General features: G+C 36.4%; 1 protein-coding gene and 1 non-coding gene across 5 annotated transcripts in view; one reads left to right on the top strand and one right to left on the bottom strand.

The window, feature by feature from the left end:
- Xrcc2 (X-ray repair cross complementing 2) overlaps window positions 1-26,369 on the top strand; it is a 63,267-nt gene that overhangs the window by 19,762 nt on the left and 17,136 nt on the right. The gene's annotated exons all lie outside the window — the stretch shown is intronic.
- LOC137247380 (small nucleolar RNA snR44) lies at window positions 680-808 on the bottom strand. The gene has a single exon (XR_010951844.1). It is a non-coding gene; the product is annotated as a small nucleolar RNA snR44 (small nucleolar RNA).

Genomic DNA, 26,369 nt, shown 5'->3' with positions numbered 1-26,369 from the left:
GCACAGTTTGCGATTCTACCACGACTAGGTCCATGGATTGATAAGTAGTATCGTTTGTTTGGATTTTTATGTAGATATAGAAGATGTAGACAGACTGAAATTAACAAAAAATTTTAACGGCGACAGATTACTAAACGTCCAAACGGAATAACAGCCAAACTCACATCTGTAGTTAAACTTTAGCTGTTAAAATAACCTTAGTTTGTTCGGCAGCCATAGTTCTGAAAAATCCCATTTGTAGGGAAGGTGCCACGCCCCTTTTTCCCAATTCCACATTTTACTGGAGGTGTTAGGACTTAATGTCATATAGCTCTTTACCAATTTTTATTATCCTACCATTACTACATCCAGAGATATGCAGTATGATATATTCCATATATGTATGGGAGGTGCCTCGCCCCCTTTTTCCTAATTCCACATTTTCTTGGTGGTGTTAGGGATTGACCTCATATAATTCCTTACTGAATTTCAATGTTCTAGCATAATACCTTCAGAGTTATGCAGTATCAAAGATTCCATTTTTATGGCAGGTGCCACGCCCCTTTTATATATCAAAATTATTTTTAGCCGATCACCATCCCTGGAAGGTTTCAGGTGGGTTGTGCAAATTTGGTTGTGATCGGTCGATCCGTTTAGGACGCAACCCGAACTATACCTACATACATATGTACATACATACATAATTTGAATTTTATATATGTGACCCGGCCTATGAAAAGGTGGCTTATGACTGAAAAAGAACAGCTGTTAACAGCTGTTTCTCACAATTTCTTTTTTGAGTCATAAGCCACCTTTTCATAGGCCGGGTCACATATATAGATATTTGTTCTTGCTGTTGCTACTATTGTTTTTTTGTATATAGTTTAAAAAGTAGTCCGGGTGCTGCATACTATTTTCAAGTCTATATGTGCATACGAAGAAACGCCGTCTGTCGTCGTCTATCCATCTATCCATCCTGTCCTGGGCCCGGATTACGTGTTACGATCCGTGATCGAAACTCATTTTTTAAATTAAACGGTGGATCGGATTAATTGCATATGCGAACTAGCGACAAATAGTACTCAATTATTATAATTTTTAGAAATAGTTTGACAGTTGCATAGTTATCGCTTGACTGAAAATGGGTTTCAGTCACTGATCGTAACACGTAATACGGGCCCTGTTTTCATTTATTCGTCTGTGTACTGTTCACTGCTTCGTCCATACAGCCGCCTTTCTATCCGTCTACCTATCCGCCCATGTTGTTGTTGTATTAACAGTGCTTCGTCCCATTTAATGGGCACGACCACTCACAAATTGTCATCAAAGTCCTCTAACGGGTCCATGTGGGGACACATCACATGCAGGACATATATTGCGTATGTCGGTGTGGTCTGGACAAGTAAGAGTTTAACCTGTTACAGTATCCAGAGCGAAGTTGGGCCAGGGCGACTCGCGCCTTCCTTGATAGTGGGATATTGAATATTAATAACGGGGTTCCCCGGGTCCTGGCGTCCTGGCAAAAGCGTTTATCGATTCTATGCGGATTTGGCTTAGGGCCTGCTTCTCTGGATCAAACGATTGTGTTGGCAGGTGCCGAATCTCGTCATAGTGCTTATGGAGATGTTCCCTCAATCCCCGTGAAGGCGGTGCTAGATCAAGCAGTTGTTTGCTAGGATGTCCTGGTTTGTTGTAATTTAGCAAAAACTAAATTCTACATTTCGTTGTGCTCTTTAATATTGCGCTCTTTGGCTCACCATGTAGGTTGTGTTGGGGGTTATAAGGAGACATCCGTTTGCAGTTCCGATTACAGCATTCTGACAGGCCTGTAGCCTTTTCTGGCGACCCCAAGCTCCTGACGGAACTTGGCGGTGGGGAGGGAGGGATGGCCTGAAGGTTTAATGTGGCTATATAAATCGTTCCCGATATGGTCGGGCTAGCACCTTAATGGAGCTGTGTTACCGGAGCGTACCGGATCTGTATCCGGCAAAGGACCATCACATCGATAACACTCCCCAAAGCCTTCGGAGAGTAACCTTATCACTACAACAACAGCAACAACAACAACAACGATGCTTGAAATACTTTTCTCAAAAACTCGCGATAGAGCTAGAACCGGCAAATGTAACTTCGTAGAAACCAGACTCAGAGCAAAAAATACCGGGACGCGGAGACAAAATAAGACTCTTAAAAAGTTGGAAATGTGAAACGTTGCTGCAATGCGAAAGCTGAGCTTTTTAAGTCCACGCACTCACGGTTACTGTGACAGTGGCAATTATGGTGCATTAAGCATTTTTTCATCCCCACCGTTAAAATATCTCACTCTTATCACCCAGAATACAGAGCAGCTAAAGGACTATACCGTTAAAATAAAATGGAATGGAATGGTGATATTTAAATCGAATCTGATTCTGTAATTGGATTTTTTAATGTTAATTCATTCTCTAGTCATCGCTAATGTAGTTTTCTAACGTCCGTTCCTCCGTTATCGCTTTCGTTGGAGACTAAGTCTTCTAAGGCTAAGACATTTATTCGTCTATCCGCTCTATGTCTCCATATATCCTTCTGCCTATTCATAATCACAATTAATGCCAACTATCCCTGTTTGGCAATAACTGGCGCCAGTTGGGAGCACCAAGGCAGACCAAGTCTACCTCCACCTACTTCTCCCAACTGAGTGGAAGTCTCCACCTTCTTCTGCTTTTGAACTGCGGCGTCGACTGAAATACTTTCATGACGTAATCAGCGAAGCATTATGGCTTTTATTTGCTGCAATATCTTCATATATGCGTAAAGCTTATACAGCTCATTTTTATATCTTTTTCGATACTCATCGTCGGTATCATGAACAGGACGATAAATCTTCCGGAGAACTAGTTTCTCGAACATCCCAGAGTCATCTCATCTTCTTTCGACACCGTTCATGATGCCGACCCATGCAACCAGACAGATATGATGAGTGACTTATAGAGTGTGATTTTCGTTCGTCGAGAAATTAGTCACATATTCATAATTTAGTTGATCCAAATTACTAGTCTGTCAAGTCACTCATCCATCCGTTCTTCTAACCACCCATCTAAATATCAGGCTATTCCCATATGTATTCATTATAATTGTACCTGCTAATAACGTTGCTATGTATGTATGTTGTTATAGCATACCTTGTTTGATTTGCTTTTGTTACTGACTTATTTAGGCTATTTGAAGAGCTTCTCGTGTCGTCAAGTGTTGTATGTGCGTGGGGCTATGTTATGTTTGTGTTGCTCTGTGTAATGGATGAAGAGTGCCTGCTTGAGTGGGTGGCGAGGGGACAAGCCACGAACAATATTTTTTGCGTGTGCTCGTTTTGCATTATATTTGATAGTCTTTGATAAGACAAAAAAAACCGCAATACAAATGTAAGATCGGGTTAAAGTGAACATATGTATTAGACTGGGTCGATTTATTAACCGATATCACGCCATCGATTTTTCGATAGGATTTGGGCTCAGGAAAAAAAGTTCCACTACGCATACCAAAAAAAATTATTTTCGAGCCTGCGAAAAAAAAATGGCGAAAGGGTAAATTTTTCGACCAAAACACTCCCCAAAAAATTTTTTTTTCAAAAAACTGTTATCGTCAACGTTTTTACAACAGTTTTTGAAAAAAAGAAAAATATTTTTCGGGTTTTGGGGAGTGTTTTGGTCGAAAAATTTACCCTTTCGCCATTTTTTTTCGCAGGCTCGAAAATTATTGTTTTGGTATGCGTAGTGGAACTTTTTTTCCTGAGCCCAAATCCCATCGAAAAATCGATGGCGCGATATCGGTGAACTTTCGTCCATACAAATCGACCCAGGTTAATATGTATATACTCAGCTGGCCTCTCTACAAATCAGCGAAATTAACGGTTTTACATTTTCTATATTTGAGCGACTTCAGTATTAAATTAAAAGCGGACTTTCAAAACCTATTTAACTTCAAAAGTGAAATGCAACAATTTCCAGGAAATCCATAAAACTTTGGTTTTAAAATTATTCAGCTCACAAACCATATCAGGGGTGTTAAAACTATGAAAAACGAAGAAAGCTTCCCATTTTATTGTCAAATGTTTTCTCCAAGCAACAAAAAGCTGTGTTCTGCAGCAAAAAGTTTTTACAAATTTTTACTGCACCTCATTCGGTGAGACAAATGGCAATTAGAGAGTGCAATTTTGACATTTCATTGGGATGGGAAGCTGCTAATTTGTGCTGGGGAAATTTCTTCTATCCCAAATTAGCAAGTACAAAAACGATTGTAAATCAGCTGTTTGATTTTTATACTCAGTTGAGCAGAGCTCGCAGAGTATATTAACTTTGATTGGATAACGGTTGGTTGTACAGGTATAAAGGAATCGAGATAGATATAGACTTCTCATATATCAAAATCATCAGTATCGAAAAAAAAATTGATTGAGCCATGTCCGTCCGTCCGTTCACATGATAACTTGAGTATGTAGGTATGTAGGTTCCTGGGTACTCATCTCAGATCGCTATTTAAAATGAACGATATCGGACTATAACCACGCCCACTTTAAGTCAAATTTAAAAAAAAAGTTAATATCTTTACAGTATATAAGTAAATTATGTCAACATTCAACTCCAGTAATGATATGGTGCAACAAAATACAAAAATAAAAGAAAATTTCAAAATGGGCGTGGCTCCGCCCTTTTTCATTTAATTTGTCTAGGATACTTTTAACGCCATAAGTCGAACAAAAATTAACCAATCCTTTTGAAATTTGGTAGGGGCATAGATTTTATGACGTTAACTGTTTTCTGTGAAAATGGGCGGAATCGGTTGATGCCACGCCCAGATTTTATACACAGTCGTCCGTCTGTTCTTCCGCATGGCCGTTAACACGATCACTTGAGCAAAAATCGACATATCTTTAATGAACTTAGTTAACGTACTTACTTGAACTCACTTTATCTTGGTATGAAAAATGAACGAAATCCGACAATGACCACGCCCACTTTTTCGATATCGAAAATTACGAAAAATGAAAAAAATGCCATAATTCTATACCAAATACGAAAAAAGGGATGAAACATGGTGAGGTAATTGGATTGGTTTATTGACGCGAAATATAACTTTAGAAAAAACTGTATAAAATGGTTGTGACACCTACCATATTAAGTAGAAGAAAATGAAAAAGTTATGCAGGGCGAAATAAAAAACCCTTAAAATCTTGACAGGTATTACATATATAAATAAATTAGCGGTATCCAACAGATAATGTTCTGGGTCACCCTGGTCCACATTTTGGTCGATATCTGGAAAACGCCTTCACATATACAACTACCACCACTCCCTTTTAAAACTCTCATTAATACCTTTAATTTGATACCCATATCGTACAAACACATTCTAGAGTCACCTCTGGTCCACCTTTATGGCGATATCTCGAAAAGGCGTCCACCTATAGAACTAAGCCCCACGCCCTTTTAAAATACTTATTAACACCTTTCATTTGATACCCATATCGTACAAACAAAGTCTAGAGTCACCCCTGGTCCACCTTTATTGCGATACCTCGAAAAGGCGTCCACCTATAGAACTAAGCCCCCCTCCCTTTTAAAATACTCATTAACACCTTTCGTTTGATACCCATATTGCACAAACGAATTCTAGAGTCACCCCTGGTCCACCTTTATGGCGGTATCTCGAAACGGCGTCCACCTATGGAACTAAGGATTACTCCCTTTTAAAATACTCATTAACACCTTTCTTTTGATACCCATATTGTACAAACAAATTCTAGGGTCACCCCTGGTCCACCTTTATGGCGATATCTCGAAACGGCGTCCACCTATGGAACTAAGGATTACTCCCTTTTAAAATACTCATTAACACCTTTCTTTTGATACCCATATTGTACAAACAAATTCTAGGGTCACCCCTGGTCCACCTTTATGGCGATATCTCGAAAATGCGACCACCTATACAACAACCACCACTCCCTTTTAAAACTCTCATTAATACCTTTAATTTGATACCCATATTGTACAAACAAATTCTAGGGTCACCCCTGGTCCACCTTTATGGCGATATCTCGAAACGGCGTCCACCTATGGAACTAAGGATTACTCCCTTTTAAAATACTCATTAACACCTTTCTTTTGATACCCATATTGTACAAACAAATTCTAGGGTCACCCCTGGTCCACCTTTATGGCGATATCTCGAAACGGCGTCCACCTATGGAACTAAGGATTACTCCCTTTTAAAATACTCATTAACACCTTTCTTTTGATACACATATCGTACAAACGCATTCTAGAGTCAACCCTGATCCACCTTTATGTCTATATCCCTAAATGGCTTCCACCTATAGAACTATGGCCCACTCGCTCATAAAATACTCTTTAATGACTTTCATTTGATACACATGTCATACAAACACATTCCAGGGTTTCCCTCGGTTGTGACCATAGCTCTCAACTGAGTATGTAATGTTCGGTTACACCCGAACTTAACCTTCCTTACTTGTTGTTTTTGAATTACATCTTTTTACATTTGGTTAAGGATATTCAAAGCGTTTTTTGGGAAATGGTCTAAGCAGATAGTTTGGATGAAATCCCTGGGGCGGTATCCATACGATCAACATACATATGTACATGCCGAGGAGACAATAATGCTTTGAAAATCCACCAGAAAATGTCTTGGGAACATACACTTCTCGGATCTAATGAATAGAGACCGTTAGCAGCAATAAAATAAAGCAAGTCCATATCAAAGTTCAAACAAATATTGTATGTACGAGTATGTACATAATCAAATTTTTATTAAACAAATTTTTTTTTTTTCATAATCAAGTATGAATAATTATTCCAAGTTGCTTTGTTAACTATACATTCCTAGCAATTGGCTCTTAATTTTCATGATGACGGAGTCATAATACGATCATATTTATGACTCATATCGGATTTCTAAATTAGGAGCGCTCCGAGAATGTTTGCGGGGTCATAAATTTTGTACAGTGTTAATGCTAAAATTTGAATATGAAAGGTCAACCAGATAAATCAGTGTTACCATTTTAGCTTTTTTCAAGCTAGATTTAGCTTTTTTCCCCTTTTAGCTTGAAAAGTTGCGATTTAGCTTCAAGCTTTTTTCAGCTTTTTTTTTAGCTATTTTACAGGGACTGAATCTATTATTCCATTTAGACTTGCAAAACTATTAATTTTGGACTTTTAATATATTTGGATCAAGATAAAAATTATTTTCCCATTTTTAATTTTTGAGTCCGATAGAACTAGTTAAACTCGGACTTTTAAAAATAAATGTCCGGAAATAAAAGTTAAATCCGGACTTTTATTTTTTAAGGCCAAAATGAAACTCCGGCTTGATAACAAAGAAACGGCTTATCCGAAATAAAAAAAATCCATTTATATAAAGGAAGTACTTTTAAAAGTCCGAGTTTAACTAGTTCTATCGGACTCAAAAAATAAAAATACAGATTTTACTTTTATATGTGGACTTTTATGGAAAAAGTTCGAAAAATAAAAAGGATGCATGATTAGACATGATATTGCTATTAGGATACCTGAGAACTCAAACATTTTCACCTAGGACAATTTTTTGACCCGGACTTTTTCGACTCCGAAAAAAAATCATTATTATTTTCCGTCCCTGCTAGTTTTAGCTTTTTTCAAAATTATAGAAAATCTAGATAAACAGTTGTATGTAGATTCAATTTTAAGAACATTGAATGAATTTGAGCTAGATTTAAAAAAATTGAGGGCCTAAAGAACAACATACGATCACGGATCGAAAACGGATTTCACACAAGCGATTAAAATAAGGCTATCCAATTATTTAAAAAAAAAAAATATATATTATTAATTTAGTGAGTACACGTTGTCCCTAGTTCACATATTTCATTAATCCAATGAACCATTTCGGAGCTATAGTAATTTAAAAAACGGCATTCGATCACGGATCGTATGTACCGATTAGGCCCCAGATAATGTTGGCATTATGGTAGGCAGAAATCGAGACGTAGTAACTTTATTAAGGCAACATCAACCTAATATCATTTTCGTTCAGTGTGTTTCGATTCTGACTATTTCATCTGCTTCGAAACCGCTTCCGAGAGACACTGAATTTTTGATTTCAGAAACATTTAACTGGTTTTCTAAGTCCACATGTAGACAAAAGAGCTATGCAATGATACATATGCTGCGTAAAGCGACGGACTCGACACTTTGCAAATCGCATCCACACGAATGGGATAACTCCTTGTTTTTCTGTTCTTATGTCAACCGGCATAATATTTATTTGAATGATACCGTTGTGTGTAAGATTTATAGCTCATATAAAGTAAAACTTAGGTAAGGAATTATTATAAGCCATAAGGTAGAATGTAACAACTTTATTATAAGGCTTATGGACCAACAAAAGTAAGGCTTATTTACTTAAGGCTTTATGAAAAGAAACTACTTCCTGTATTAGGACCTTTTATATAAGAAGAAGATCCTGGGTTCACGCCCGGGGAAAGTTAACATCAAAATTTTAGAAACAAGTTTTTTCAATTAGAAAAAAATGTTTACAAGCGGGGTCGCCCCTCGGTAGTGTTTGGAAAGCACTCCGAGTGTATTTCTGCCATGAAAAGCTCTCAGTGAAATACCATCTGTCTTGCAGATGCCGTTCGGAGTCGGAAAAAAACAAGTAGTTCCTGTCCCCCAATTTGTTGGAAAAATTTAAAAGGAGCACGACGCAAATTGGAAGAGAGGCTCGACCTAAAATCTGTTGGGAGGTTATCGCGCCTTACATTTATTATTTTTTTTTTTATATAGCCCACCCAAAATCAGCCTTACGTAAGCTGTTATAATAACGAGGTTGAACGAGGATCAGTGCACCATAGTATAACCTTATTATAAGTTTTATTGCACATATAAAATTGCTTGGACTACTAATAACCCTGCAAAAATCGTTGGATCATGTGGTCCACTTGTGTCATACTGGAATACTGCATGGATTACGCTGATGTAATGCTGAGCTGGAGTATCTCGTCCAGTCCTAGGACATCGCAATGTTAATTGGACCATATCTTTTGTATGCATTGTGGTTAATTTGGGAGCACTCGCTTGGTCCATAGCGAGTACTTCATACATGCATGCATGGAGTACTCGCGATTTTTGCAGAGAAGACACCATCTGACTTCAAATAGCTTTATTCATATTCATAATAACCTATTTCAAAACTATTTAACCGGGTGTCACTCATCGGCAGTGGTTCGGCCAGCCCAGGAAGTGTCATAAAAATATTCCCTCCAAAAATTCATTTGCCATATATCGTTTGGAATCGGTGTAAGACACATACCAAAAACTTGAAAAAGAAGTTCTCAGACAGTGTCCCGCCAATTGTAGGAAAAAACAAAAGGAGTGCGACGAAAATTGGAGGAGAAGCTCGGCTTAAAATCTCTTCGGAGGTTATCGCGCCGTACATTTATTTTTTATATAAAGAGAGTACTTAAAAATTTGTTGTCTTTTTATTTTCTTCTTTTGCTGCATTGTCAAGTTGAGCTGAACTATGTGTCACTATGTTTCATTTTTGTAGCTCAGTACCTCTAAAAATATATATGGACCCCTATCCCATCTAGAAAACTCTTTTATGCTACATATTACAACCTCATAAGGCCCGCAGTTTCGTTCAAAGTTTCAGGTTTCTAGGTTATTGGGAAGTTTTTTAAAACTCTAAAACGAAATTTCAAAGCTTGACTGATTTTCTTAATTTTCACGATCTCTGGACCACCTAGCGAAAATTTGTTTCCTTGATGTTTCATATTAAGGGGTACTAAAGTATGTTCTAAGTTTCAAGAATCCAGCTCTGGGGGACGTTACTCAAATAGCGATCGCAAGATTCCACATATTTTAAACGGACTTTCTAAAATCTCTATCTCTGCCCCTTCAATAAAACTCTTTTGTCCTTATTATTACGACCTTATAGAGCTTAAAGTTTCGTTCAAAGATTCAGGTCTTTGGGTTTTCGGAAAGCTCATTAAAACTCGAAAGCAAAATTTCCAAGTTCGGACGATTTTTGGAATTCTCGCGTTCTCTGAACCACCTAGCGAAAATCTTTTTCCTCACGTTGCATCGTTGTGGGGCTCTGAATTATGTTGTTAGTTTGAAGAATCTAGCTCTACGAAAAAGTATTCAAATAACGGTTGCAAGATTCCATGTGTTGTAAATGGACTTTCTAAATATCTTTTTAGATCCCTGTCCAATATAGAAAACTATTTTATCCTAAATATTTCAACATTACAGAATCATCGTTTTAATCTCTGTGTTATCGGGAAGTTCCTTAAAACTCGGAAGCAAAATTTCCAAGTTCAGACGTTTTTTAGAACTTTCACGATCCATGGACCACCTAGAAAGGTTTTTTCCCTCACGTTAAATTGTTACCGGGTTCCGATATGTGTTACAAGTTTCAAGACTCTAGCTCTCCGCAAAGTCACTCAAAAAGAGATTGCAAGAGTCTACAATTTTGCATGGGAATTGGCCAATAAACATCAAACAAAACTAATATAAAGGAAGAAAAATACCCTCAACAAATTAAAGCAAAGGAAGTTTCATCTGAAAGACTAGGTGTTAACTTGTTAGATACACATATAACCAAAAGTTGAGAAACATCTTTCAGACTCCACACTAGTGGGGGAGAAAAATTGAAAATATACATCAGTACCACGAGATCCACCGTAAGGCATAATCTCTATTCCATTTGAAAGCAGATCATGTTGTTGTTGTCGTGTTAACAGTGCTTCGCCCCACTCAATGGGGGCGACCACTCATAAATTATCATCAAAGCCCTCTAACGGGAGTCCAAGGAAACTAGCAGTTTTAACAGACGTGGACCATAGCGAAGTTGGTGTTAGAGGCCTAGGCTCTAATTACAATTGAAAAGATGATTGACATTATGTAGGGACACAACACATGCACGACGTACATAACGTTTGTTGGGGTTGATTTTGAACAAGTAAGAGTTTAACCTGTTACAGAATCCAGAACGAAGTTGGGCCAGGGTGACTCGTGTCTCCTTTGGTAGTGATTTCTCTCTGCAATTAGGATAGTGTATATTGATAACTGAGCTCATCGGGCGCGTCCTGGCAAATACCTTTTGTGTCTCGTTGTGCTATTTAATGTTGAGCACTTTGGCCTCGCTATGTAGGTGATGTTCAGTGGCCATAAGGCAGTTCTGAGCGCTGCATTTTTGCAGGCCTGCAGCCTTTTCCAGTTTGGGTTCTTAAGAACAGGCGACCAAATTTTTGCTACGCATCGCACATGAGCGGTCGGCCAAATGTCTTGTACGTGGTTAGCAACGTTTCTTTACCTTTTCCCCAAGTGCTGCCGACAAGCAACTTGAGGACTTCCTTGCGGCTTTGTTCTTGGGATACAATTTCGGTAGCATGCGCCCTGAAGGTGAGAGTATTATCGAACGTTACCCCTAAGATCTTTGGGTGACTGGCAGTCGGTGAAGTAACTTCATCGACGTGAACGTCCAATGTCATCTGTGTATTCACGTCGTAAACAGAGTGACCGTCGATTTGGTCGGTGATAATGTCGGTCGCGGGAGGTGAAAAACTAGAAAGACTGTATAGTGACTCCTTCTGAAGGGGAAGGGAACTTTGATATGTAGAAATCAAACAGAAGGGGGGATAGGACACCACCTTGTTGTACCCACTGCTTAATTCTCCTAGGCTTTGAGGTTTCGTTCCTAAATTGAACCGACGCATTATGGGAAAAAGTTGTCTCAAAACCAAAATTCCGAACAATGGTTGAAGCTAGAACGGTAAAACAAGGCCAATCATTTGCCGATATGAGAAAAATCGGATATCGTCGGAAAGTTTAAAGCTAAGTATAATTTGCATTTTTCAGCCGTTTTTTTAATTATTAACAAGTAAGGAAGGCTAAGTTCGGGTGTAACCGAACATTATATACTCAGCTGAGAGCTTTGAAGACAAAATAAGGAAAATCACCATTTAGAAAAAATGAACCTGGGGGTAACCCTGGAATGTGTTTGTATGACATGTGTATCAAATGAAAGGTGTTAATGATTCTTTAAAACGTAGTGGGTCTTAGTTATATAGGTGGACGAGATATCGCAATAAGGGTGGACCAGGGGTAACTCTAGAATGTGTTTGTACGATATAGGTATCAAATTAAACGTATTAATGAGGGTTTTAAAAGGGAGTAGCCCTTAGTTGTATATGTGAGGGCGTTTTCGAGATATCGACCAAAATGTGGACCAGGGTGACCCAGAACATCTTTTGTCGGGTACCGCTAATTTATTTATATATGTCATACCACGAACAGTATTCCTGCCAAGATTCCAAGGGCTTTTGATTTCGCCCTGCAGAACTTTTTCACTTTCTTCTACTTAATATGGTAGGTGTCACACCCAGTTTACAAAGTTTTTTCTAAATTTATATTTTGCGTCAATAAACCAATCCAATTACCATGTTTCATCTCTTTTTTTATATTTGGTACAGAATTATGGCATTTTTTCATTTTTCGTAATTTTCAATATCAGAAAAGTGGGCGCGGTCATAGTCGGATTTCGGCTGTATTTTATACCAAGATAAAGTGACTTCAGATAAGTACGCGAACTGAGTTTAGTTAAGATATAACGTTTTTTTGCGCAAGTTATCGTGTTAACGGCCGAGCGGAAGGACAGGCGGTCGACTGTGTATAAAAACTGGGCGTGGCTTCAACCGATTTCGCCGCATACGAAGTATGCAATGTGTAAAAGATTAAAATATGCAAAAGAAGGCAATTGGGAAAAACTTTACAACAACTAAGGCATGACGTAGCTGAATGCGTTTGTAACCATTTCAACTATCGTAGGAGTGCGGGTTCGACTCCCACTCCCGGGAGAAAAGGCTTTGAAGATATTTACGAGGTATAATCGAAACAGCTGTCGCCTTGTCCGTCCTGATGTCACGTTGTTTAAATTTTTCCCAAATTATTAAATGTATTATATAAGGCTTAGACGCCTGAAGGTCCACACAGCTTATTGACAATTTGTTCCCGCCTCACATATATTCTGCCAGGCGGTATACACCATATAAAGGACCAATTAATGGTGACTTACAACCATAAAACCATAACCAGATAAAACAGCTGATCGAACCTACCTTATGGAAATCAATGTAATCGATTAATGGTGCCATACCATAACGCTAACTCCATAACCATACCATAGCCAACCAATTGGTTTTTGGTTTCTCGCCATATCCATAACCTAAAAATATTTGAGTTGGTATTTAATTTAATAACATTTTGTAGATTTTATTCATTGTTTTGGATACGTTATGACTAAGAGACTTATTTTTTGTGGAATATGTTTGTAATTTTTTGCTTTTTCTTCATTTTTATGAAATTTTCGAGATTTGTAGGTTAAGGCACCATTAATCGATCACATTGGAGATGGTATGAATATGGGTATGGTTACGACTATGGCGCTAGGGTTAAGGAAGTTTAATTGGCCCTTAAAGCAAACTTGTCCCGCTTTTATGGCATCGCTTTAATTTTAGACGCCTTCTTTGTACTACATAGATATCACAAAATTTGTGGCGATTCGTGTTTTACTTTGCTCAATAAAAAAATGCATACTGTCTAACTGTAGAAAAAATTGCCGTCCCGTGGGTTTGAAAGCTGCTGGCTTCGTGGAAAAGAATAAGCAAAGAGTATATGCGAATTGTTTTTTATCTTGACCAAAGGCTTTATTAAAAGTTGTGTCATAATAATAACAAAATTTTTTTGAAGTGCTATAAAAAACTTTCCATTTTCGATTGGCGAAAATAATAAAATAAGAAGTGAAATAGATTAAGCAATAATAAAAGATACGACCATGGGAAAGAGTATACGACAATGCAAAACATACAAATATTTTATGGTATAGTGAAAGATTCAGCCATATTGAATGAGGAGAGCGCCGAAATCCTCCAAAAAAAATCCCTCACACAAAGGTCCCTAGTCTTAAAATTTCCCAAATTCCAAGTTTTTAAAATCAAAATACCCAAACAGTGATTTTGTCGTGAAACAAGTCACGGTAGTCATTCCATCGGCGATAAGTGACGATAATTGGGAACATTAAGAGAGATCAAATCTTCCTTCTTCAGTCTCTCCCAACTCAGTAAAGGTCTCCCCCTTTTCAGCTTCCAAATATTGTTCTGGAACAGGAATAAGGCTGTGTCTTTTTCCTTTGCATAAAATGTCTTAGCCAGCGAAGCCTGTGGGATTCTATTTGTTACATTGTGCTCATATCAGTGTAAATCTAATACAGCACATCATACAACTTCCTTCGATACATACTCTAAGAGCCATCCAATCTTCTCTCTGGAAATGCTTGATACTGATCCATACATTACGGCAGGTGTGATGAGAGATTTAAAGTGCGTGATTTTTGTTCATCTAGTTCAGTCTTCAATTTTCTTCTCAGTCAAAAGAAGCATTTGCTGGTAAAAGGTATTTTTGAATTTCTAAGCTGACATTGTTTTCACTGTTAATGCTGGTTCCCAGATAGACACAATTTTTCACGGCTTAGTATTTATATCCGCCCACAGTGGCGTTGCTGCCACTCTTCCCCGACTCTTCCTTCATTGACAGCAAGTCCTTCGTTTTTTTCTTGTTCAGCGCAGTACCCATGTTTTTGCCTCCAGCCCATAGAATGCCGAATTTTTGTCACATTTCTTATGGCCAATGATATGAATATCAACAGCATACATCATCAATTGCACATTGCATCCGATTGCCGTTTAGATCTACTATTACAATGATTTTTTTAGTGTCAAATTTGGGGACAGCAGTATAGTATGTTATCTTGGATACCGCAATACCAGGTCTCCTTCGCTACCTCCCCCTCAACTTAGTACTGGCCAGGTAGCTAAAACCCTCAATAAATTTTTATTCTTGTAAGCCAAACTTGAACATTTCTTATTTGAAGATATGTACACTCAGAGAAAAAATCGTTCTAAAACGAACGAAACAAGTTCAAAATTAAGAAAATTCGTTGATAAAAGTCTGTTAAGTACGTTTTTTCTTAACTCGTGACCGATGGGCTTGTTTTAAGAACAGTTTTTCCAAGCACACCGTTCGTATTTTATCACCAGTTTGGTATTGATGTATGAACCTTCGGTGCTCATTTCAAGCACTACTTCGGCTTGATTTAAGATTTTTCGTCCTCACGCTTCGAGAACGATTTGGGGTCGATTCAAAAATTTTCGGTCGCAATTCAAGAACGGTCCGTACTTGATTTGGTGGGAGGGGAAAGAATTTTTTTTAAATAGGTACAGATTTATTTTTTATTAATAATAATCATTTTGTCATAAATAAAAAATATTTATAACAAAAAAAAATGTTTATTAAAATTCAAAAGTTTAAGGGAAAATGCATAATATGCATTTTTCATACATTTCTCTTATTGAGAAATTATTCTTTTTTGGAGACGTAATCTGCATATATACTTAAAAAATTTCATAACAAGTTTGAGAATTACCTGTGCATATGTGAATGGAACTGAACGAAAAATAAGAGTTAAAAAAATAGAACATAAACAAATTGTTTTAAAAAAATTCAGAGTTTGACGGTGATTGAACTTGCGCCACACGATTGCAACCGCAAGATCATAGCTGCTCGGTCACTACAACTGCTTGGTAGCTCATGCCGAATGTTGTACTTAACATTGTAATGTTCACGAATTGTACCGTTTTTCTTTTGGTTGAACTTATTTTAAGAACATCGTACTCAATTTGAGAACATTCGTTCTCATTAATAGAACATTTGTTCATAATTTAAGACTAGTCGTTCTCTTTTCAAGAAAATGGTGTCAGTTCAAGAACAAGGTTGTTGTTTTAAGAACAGTACGTTCGTTTCTCAAGAACAAAAAAGTAAGAACATGAAGAGCTTGAATTGAGTCCGGTGGTGCTGGATTTTAGAACGGCGTTTTTCTCTGAGTGAACGATTTGTTATGACCACATGCGACCTTCTAATTTTCTAAATTGCTTCTAAAATATGTAAATTTTTTCCTATCTTTTTGTTCACTTTCATTATAAAATTGCTTCCGAGATGAGTGCTGTAACCATAAATTTAATCCTGGAAGTATTTCTTGAGCATTTCTTGGACCCTTCAAGAAATGCCCAAGAAATCTTTGCACGTTTCAATTGATGCATTACACCATATTTTGATTGAAATTTTGTAAGGAAAATTAATAATAATAATAAGAGAAAATACATAATTTAAAACAAAAAAATTTCAACTTTGGTTTACAAGGGGAAATGCGAAAGACAGACAGACAAATCCAAATCCTTGGGTCCGAATTGCATTCCCCCCTCATTTCTACTGTGTCGCAAAAGCCCTACTTTCGATCTACCTTGCCGATTCCTTCTCGAGGACATCAACCAGCTCAGCCTGTAGATGTCCGGAGTTTGAAGGACATGTCCTTAAATCATAGTACTTAAACCATATGAAATGTGTTATAATGGTACCAAAAATATAGGAATATTTCTAAAACTATTAGTCTCCTATGCAGCTTGCTAACAATGCTGGAAATTTATGAAATAAGTTCGTTCCCATTTCTGTTTATTAATATTATTTTTATACTCAGCTGAGCAGAGTTCACAGAGTATATTAATTTTGTTCGCATAACGCGGCATAAACTAATCGAGGTAGATATAGACTTCTATATATCAAAATGATCTGGGCGGAAAAAGAAATTCATTTAGCCATGTCCGTCCGTCCGTCTGTCCGTTAACACGATAACTTGAGTATTTTGAGGTATCTCGATGAAATTTTCTATGTAGGTTCCTGGGCACTCATCTCAGATCGCTATTTAAAATGATCGAAATCGGACAATAACCACGCCCACTTTTTCGATATCTAAAATTTCGAAAAACCGAAAAAGTGCGATAATTCATTACCAAAGACGGATAAAGCGATGAAACTTGGTAGGTGGGTTGACCTTATGACACAGAATAGAAAATTAGTAAAATTTTGGACAATGGCCGTTACACCGCCCAGAAGGTAATTTAAAAGTTTTGCAAACTGTAATTTGGCAGTCATTGAAGATATCATGATGAAATTTGGCAGGAAGGGATGAATATCGGATGAAGAACAAGCCCACTTAAAAAAAAATTGTTTTAAAGTCAAATTTTAGCAAAAAATTTAATATCTTTACAGTATATAAGTAAATTATGTCAACATCATTCAACTCCAGTAATCATATGGTGCAACAAAATACAAAAATAAAAGAAAATTTCAAAATGGGCGTGGCTCCGCCCCGTTTTCATTTAATTTGTCTAGAATACTTTTAATGCCCTAAGTCGAACAAAAATTTACCAATCCTTGTGAAATTTGGTAGGGGCATAGATTCTATGACGATACCTGTTTTCTATAAAAATGGGCGAAATCGGTTGAAGCCACGCTCAGTTTTTATACACAGTCGACTGTCTCTCCTTCCGCTCGGCCGTTAACACGATAACTTGAGCAAAAATCGATATATCTTTACTAAACTTAGTTCACGTACTTATCTGAACTCACTTTATCTTGGTATTGAAAATGTGTCAAATCCGACTATGACCACGCCCACTTCTTCTATATCGAAGTTTTCGAAAAATTTTAAAAATGCCATAACTCTATACCAAATACGAAAAAAGGGATGAAAAATGGTGATTGGATTGGTTTTTTGATTCAAAATATAACTTTAGAAAAAACTTTGCAAAATGGGTGTGACACCTACCATATTAAGTAGAAGAAAATGAAAAAGTTCTGCAGGGCGAAATCAAAAGCCCTTGGAATCATGGCAGGCATACTGTTCGTGGTATTACATATATAAATAAATTAGCTGTACCTACCCGACAGATGATGTTCTGGGTCACCCTGGTCCACATTTTGGTCGATATCTCGAAAACGCCTTCACATATACGACTAAGCGCCACTCCCTTTTAAAACCCTCATTAATACCTTTAATTTGATACCCATAACACAGTATAGTCACTTCTGGTCCACCTTTATGGCGATATTTCGAAAAGGCGTCCACCTATAGAACTAAGGCCCACTCCCTTTTAAATAATCATTAACACACTTCATTTTATACCCATATCGTACAAACGCATTCTAGAGTCACCCCTAGTCCACCTTCAAGGCGATATCTCGAAAAGGCGTCCACCTATAGAACTAAGGCCCACTCCCTTTTAAAATACTCATTAACACCTTTCATTTGATACCCATATCGTACAAACACATTCTAGAGTCACCCCTGGTCCACCTTTATGGCGATATCTCGAAAAGGCGTCCACCTATAGAACTAAGGATCACTCCCTTTTTAAAATACTCATAACCACCTTTCATTTGATACCCATATCGTACAAACAAATTCTAGAGTTACCCTTGGTCCACTTACGGCGATATCTCGAAATGACGTCCACCTATAGAACTATGGCCCACTCCCTTTTAAAATACTCTTTAATACCTTCCATTTGATACCCTTGTCATACAAAAACATTCCAGGGTTACCCTAGGTTCATTTTCCTACATGTTGTTTCTCCCTTATTTTGTCTCCAAAGCTCTCAGCTGAGTATGTAATGTTCGGTTACACCCGAACTTAGCCTTCCTTACTTGTTTTGGTGAACTTCATCTAAACACATACAACTTTTCTTTTTTAAATTAGCAAACCAGTTTTCGCGAGTTTTGCTCCGATCGCACTGATAACAGCCCCCATCTGACATGATAATACAAACATTCTTAAGTGTGTTAATATGCAAATAAATTGAATGATCCCTCGTAAGGAATACCATTATTAATTGATCCAGCGAATGATGGCAATCTAAGGAAAATCCCAAGCTGTGACTTTCAGCGCAAAAAACAGTATCAGTAACAGGCAAATATCTTTTTTTTTGTTACACCGTGCAACACAAATATTTTTTTCACCTACGAGTAACACCTGTAATAATGAAAAATGCCATGCAGCTTTGGAAATAAGAACGCCCCCTTACAGAGCCATGTTTGTGAGTGTTGCGGATTGGACAGTTCAGTGCCGGATATAACCCCGGTCCACTGTCTTATGAGCATCTTCTGCGCTACTGCCGCGGCAACAATTTTTTGACCCTCGTACACTCGAGTATGTGGTTTTCAGTCCCGTCCAACTACAGGCATGGCTTATAATTATTATAACATTTTGTCGCGGTATATATTCGACAAAATAAAGGCAGATCTTCTCTTTCAACGTTTTGTATACTGCTTTTTATTATCTTCTACAAAATGGTGGACCTAAATGTTTTATGCTGACTCTTAACGGCATCTGATAAGGCAGGTAAATTTAACTAGGAAGCGTTTCATGACAGAAATACGCACTCCCAAGGGAGCAGACTCTCTACATTCTAAATATTCTAAGCCCATATCTGGCTGAAGTACACGCAAATTCGATTTGGACAGTGTTATGGATATGTACATTTATTGTCCATTAAACGGTTTTATTGAAAACAATACTTATATGAAGTAATAATAATACTAAAAGCTAGAAAATAATTAGGTAGGTCCTAGGTACTAGTCATCACACTCCTCATCAATCTAGGGCGTTGATCAGACAATTAAATAAAAGCGTTGGGGCGTGAAATTTCTAAAAATGTGAGGCGTAGCATAACCTGATTAAGGTTCAGTTGGTCTTACTTATCACTATCAATAGAAATTTGACGCATCCAACGCTTTTTTATAATTGTCTGAAGAGGAGTGTGATGACTAGTACCTACGACCGACCTAATTATTTTTTAGTTTTTATTATTATTATTACTTCATGTAAGTATTGTTTTCAATAAAACCGTTTAACTTAAATTTTTTCTTTAATTATTTTATTTTCAAGTTTTTAGTGTTTATTTAATTGCCTATTATTTCTCATTCTATTTAGTTAATTTAGTGACTCATTATTACAAAGACTCTTTCCTGACAATTTGTTACAATCTAAGTCCTCAATACATAATCCTTCCATAGACTTTACTCGACTCAGCGCCACGTATGCTTCTCCCTCCTCGAGCTCCAAAGTATTTTGATGTCACTTCTACCGGACTGTATGTAATATTTGTTCCAAATATGAGCCAAATCGGACCACAAATACGAGTATTTTTAATATACCGATCCTTGTGCCACCTGGCGGCGATTTTTTTCCATACGTCGCCTTCTATTCATGTATGTATTTGTGTTCCAAATATCCAAATATGAGCGAAATCGGACCACAAATACGATACGATATTTCGATCCATGCGCCACCTATCGGAGTTTTTTTCTTATTATTGCATTGTCATCGGGTTCTGAACTATATTCCAAGTTTCAAGCTTGTAGCTTATCGGGAAGTTACTTAAATTTTAATTACAAAATTCGTAAACAGCGGCCGGCCGCTACACAGAGTCAAGCTAAATAAAACCGTTTAAAAATATTATCAAAATTTCAGCTATCTATTATATTTAAAGAGTGTGTGATGCATGATGTCTGGGCCGACCACGCGCAAACTAAAAAAAAAAAAAACAATCAATATACAACACACTTGTTTATTATTGTTAAACGTTAATTTATATATCGCTCATTTACTTCAATAGTGTCATAACTCAAAAAACTCGACTTTTGAGTTAATAACATATAAACGTGCCCAATATCATGATCTATGTTGTATAAAAAAAAAACTTTGTGACCAGTTAAAAATTTACCACGTGCTATAAAAATGAAAATTTGCCTTTATATGCGCAACATACGGCAGTTAAAATCTTTGAATGGCTCTCCTGGAAAATTGTGTTGTTTGAGTTATGACACTATTGAAGTAAATGAGCGATATGGTCTATACACGACGCTTTTAACTAGTGAAACTTTGTTTAGAACTAGCAATGGAAAAGTCTCGCCCGTTCAACTAACACCAATATATTATCGCTGGTTCTTGGTATAGAAGCCCCGAATTGTTGGCCATTTTTTATACCTTTCATGAAAATGAAATGGTATATTAATTTCGTCACGAAACCGAAAATTGTAAGTCCTTAAAGGAAAATAGATAGACCCACCATTAAGTATACCGAAATAATCAGGTTGAAGAGCTGAGTTCATTTAGCCATGTCCGTCTGTCCGTCTGTCTGTTTGTATGCAAACTAGTCCCTCAATTTTTGAGATATCTTGATAAAATTTGGTGAGCGGGTGTATTTGATTGACATTTGTCGGAACCGACCGGATCGGACCACTATAGCATATATCCTCCATACAACCGATTTTTCAGAAAAAGGATTTTTGTAATATCTTCCCCAATTTAACAGATTGAAGCTTCAAACTTCACCATATACTTTCGTATATTGCACATATTGTTGCCTGAAAAAATTTATGAGATCGGTCATATATATAGTATATATCCCCCACAACCGATTGTTCAGATAAGGAACTTTTCGTAATTACTGCCCTATTTTCAGAGCTAGAGGCTTAAAATTTCAACGAATGCTTACGTATATAGCATATATTTTTGTCTGAAAAAATCATAAAGATCGGTGGTATATATAGTATATATATGGTGGTATATATAGTATATATATATATATATTTTCGCAAATTTTAGCCCCATTTTAACAGCTAGAAGCTTCAAATTTCACCGAATATTTACGTATATAGCATATATTGTTGTCTGAAAAAATCATAGAGATCGGTTGTATATATAGTATATATCTCATACAACCGATTGTTCAGATAAGAAACTTTTCGCAATTTCTACCCCATTCTAACAGCTATAAGCTTCAAATTTCACCGATTGCTTACGTATATAGCATATATTGTTGTCTGAGAAAATCATAGATACCGGTGGTATATATATTATATACTTCATATAAACAGTCATTTTGACCCCTTTTTTACGGCTAGAAGCTTCAAAATTCATCAAATTTCATCAAATAGTTACGTTTACGTCATATATTTTTGAAATACGTGATTCGTAGTCATAGTTTTTACATGCAGACCACAAAAAACGTGAAGCATTGCATCCTCACACAGATTACCTACCTATTTTTATACCTTTCATGAAAATGAAATGGTATATTAAATTCGTCACGAAACCGAAAATTGTAAGTCCTTAAAGGAAAATAGATAGACCCACCATTAAGTATACCGAAATAATCAGGTTGAAGAGCTGAGTTGATTTAGCCATGTCCGTCTGTCCGTCTGTCTGTTTGTATGCAAACTAGTCCCTCAATTTTTGAGATATCTTGATAAAATTTGGTGAGCGGGTGTATTTGGGTGTCCGATTAGACATTTGTCGGAACCGACCGGATCGGACCACTATAGCATATATCCTCCATACAACCGATTTTTCAGAAAAAGAGGATTTTTGTAATATCTTACCCAATTTAACAGATTGAAGCTTCAAACTTCACCATATACTTTCGTATATTGCACATATTGTTGCCTGAAAAAATTTATGAGATCGGTCGTATATATAGTATATATCCCCCACAACCGATTGTTCAGATAAGGAACTTTTCGTAATTACTGCCCTATTTTAAGAGCTAGAGGCTTCAAATTTCAACGAATGCTTACGTATATAGCATATATTGTTGTCTGAAAAAATCATAAAGATCGGTGGTATATATAGTATATATATGGTGGTATATATAGTATATATATATATATTTTCGCAAATTTTAGCCCCATTTTAACAGCTAGAAGCTTCAAATTTCACCGAATATTTACGTATATAGCATATATTGTTGTCTGAAAAAATCATAGAGATCGGTTGTATATATAGTATATATCTCATACAACCGATTGTTCAGATAAGAAACATTTCGCAATTTCTACCCCATTTTAACAGCTATAAGCTTCAAATTTAACCGATTGCTTACGTATTTAGCATATATTGTTGTCTGAAAAAATCATAGAGATCGGTTGTATATATAGTATATATCTCATACAACCGATTGTTCAGATAAAAAACTTTTCGCAATTTCTACCCCATTTTAACAGCTATAAGCTTCAAATTTCACTGATTGCTTACGTATATAGAATATATATTGTTGTCTGAAAAAATCATAGAGATCGGTTGTATATATAGTATATATCTCATACAACCGATTGTTCAGATAAGAAACTTTTCGCAATTTCTACCCCATTTTAACAGTTATAAGCTTCAAATTACACCGATTGCTTACGTATATAGTATGTATTGTTGTGTCAAAAAATCATAGAGATCGGTGATATATATAATATATATATGATGGTATATATAGTATATATATATAGTATATATATTTTTTTTTACGATTTCGGCCCCATTTTAACAGCTAGAAGCTTCAAATTTCACCAACTGCTTACGTGTATAGCATATATTGACGTCTGAAAAAATCATTGAGATCGGTGGTATATATAGTATATATCTCATACAACCGATTGTTCAGATAAGAAACTTTGCGCAATTTCTGCCCCGTTTTAACAGTTAGAAGCTTCAAATTTCACAAAATGCTTACGTATATAGCATATATTGTTGTCTGAAAAAATCATAGAGATCGGTGGTATATATATTATATACTTCATATAAACAGTCATTTTGACCCCTTTTTTACGGCTAGAAGCTTCAAAATTCATCAAATTTCATCAAATAGTTACGTTTACGTCATATATTTTTGAAATACGTGATTCGTGGTCATAGTTTTTACATGCAGACCACAAAAAACGTGAAGCTTTGCATCCTCACACAGATTACCTACCTATTTTTTATTTTATATTTATCTTAAAAATCGTTTAGATATGTTCAAATTTCACCAAATGCTTACGTGTATAGCATATATTGTTGCCTGAGAAAATCATAGATACCGGTGGTATATATAGTATATATCCCATACAACCGATTGTTCAGTTAAAAAACTTTGTGCAATTTCTGCCCCTTTTTAACAGCTAAACGCTTCAAATTTCACAAAATGCTTACGTATATAGCATATATTGTTGTCTGAAAAAATCATAGAGATCGGTGGTATATATATTATATACCCCATATAAACTCTAATTTTTGCCCCCTTTTTACGGCTAGAAGCTTCAAAATTCATCAAATTTCATCAAATAGTTACGTTTACGTCATATATTGTTGAAATACGTGATTCGTAGTCATAGTTTTTACACGCAGACCACAAAAAACCTGAAACTTTGCATCCTCACACAAAGTACCTACCTGTTTTTTATTTTATATTTATCTTAAAAATCGTTAAGGTGTGTAGATCTGTTCACTATATATTTCTTATCTTATACATCCGATTATTCGGAGATTACGAACGGGATAAGATTATTTTTCAGCCCCATTCATGAGAGGTATGAAGTCTTCGGCACAGCCGAAGACCGTCCCGTTCTTACTTGTTTATTTTATATTTATCTTAAAAATCGTTAAGGTATGTAGTAGATCTGTTCACTATATATTTATTATCTTATACATCCGATTATTCGGAGATTACGAACGGGATAAGATTATTTTTCAGCCCCATTCATGAAAGGTATGAAGTCTTCGGCACAGCCGAAGACAGTCCCGTTCTTACTTGTTATAACTTAACATATACCTAACATATTTCATTTCATTTCATTTCATATATTGATCAAAATTATTAGTACAATAAGATTTGAGGTCTTTTATAGTACAACAAGAAAGGAAGTAAGTAGTAGTACAAAAAGAAAATAAACAGTTATATGATACTGTTATAAACAAATATATATATGTCCCCCCAGCGGGTTAGGGGGCTTAGAATATACCCGCGGCAGGTATGCCTGTCGTAAGAGGCGACTAAAATACCAAATTGATTCAAGAGGTTGTGTAGCACAATCCTCTCAAGGGGTTTCCAGCACAATATATAGTTTCTCCAACCCAATTGTCAACCTCCCTACCCGTGGCGAATCCTGTTTCTTTAACAGCCGTTGCTCTGGCGACCCCCAACTCCTGATGGATCTGTGGTCATACCAAATCGTTCCCGAGATGGACGGGTTAGTACTATTATGGTGCGTGAAGGAAAATAGGGACCTATCACTATCGTTTCATATATTTGATGTTTGAATTTTTTTCAGCTCTTTTAATCATAATCGTATTATTGTTCTTGTTATACTCAGCTGAGCAGAGCTCACAGAGTATATTAATTTTGTTCGCATAACGGTACCCCGTAACGGCATAAACTAATCGAGATAGATATAGACTTCTGTATATCAAAATGATCTGGGCGAAAAAAGAAATTCATTTAGCATGTCCGTCCGTCCGTCTGTCCGCAAACACGATAACTTGAGTAGATTTTGAGGTATCTTAATGAAATTTGGTATGTAAGTTCCCGGGGCACTCATTTCAGATCGCTATTTAAAATGAACGAAATCGGACTATAACCACGCCCACTTTTTCGATATCGAAAATTTCGAAAAACCGAAAAGTGCGATAATTCATTACCAAAGACGGATAAACTTGGTAGGTGGGTTCACCTTATGACGCATAATAGAAAATTTGTAAAATTTTGGACAATAGTCGTGGCACCGCCCACTTTTAAAATAAGGTATTTTAAAAGTTTTGCAAGCTGTAATTTGGCATTCGAGTATGTAATGTTCAGTTACACCCGAACTTAGCCTTCCTTACTTGTTTTTGTTTTTTTATCATTTTATAAGCCAACAATTTTTGTTTTCTTTTTTTTTGAATCTAATGACTTTTATATTAGGGAATCGACAGTTATAACCATATCGCTATGCAGTAACAATTTTGTATCGATAATCGCCCCTTGGCAGTGTTAGAGAACCACTCCGAATCTATATCTGCCATGAAAAGCTGTCAGTGAAAATTCATCTGCATTGCAGATGCCATTCGGCGTCGGCATAAAACGAGTAGGGCCTGTCCCGCCAATTTGTAGGAAAAATTAAAAGGAGCGAGAAGCAAATTGGAAGAGAAGTTCGGCCTAAAATCTTACTTTTATTTTTATTTTTTTTTAATAGAATAATACTTTAATATTGGTAACGGCATCATTTTCGCCACTTTTCTTCCATTTAATTAAATATAATCATCATCTCGTTAGTTTTGATAAAACTACTTAAGTTAGTGAATAGTAAAATCGATATGGAAAGCAAAAAATATTTAGTTGATTGACAGTAGTTGAGTTCACCAGCTTTTAAAGATGCGATTTTTAGAAATTTTAACTAAATTCTTTCCGCGTACGAAGTCAAAATATATGAACACTGTATATCTTACCTTAGGCCGAACTTACATATAATGTTTTGCCAAAAGCTTCTTGAAAAGCTAGTGCACAATCACTTGGCGAGAGTCCCCAGGTCTCATTTTTGGCCGCCATATATCAGTACAAGGGAACCAGCATTGTTTTCTACTAAAAATAGCACCTCGATATTTAACAGTTGAAAGTACCA

The sequence above is a fragment of the Eurosta solidaginis genome, chromosome 3 (assembly GCF_040869045.1).
Source record: "Eurosta solidaginis isolate ZX-2024a chromosome 3, ASM4086904v1, whole genome shotgun sequence".
Taxonomy (NCBI): Eukaryota; Metazoa; Arthropoda; class Insecta; order Diptera; family Tephritidae; genus Eurosta; species Eurosta solidaginis.
Note: the sequence above shows the minus strand (reverse complement) of the source record. Positions and strands in the feature narration are given on the sequence as shown.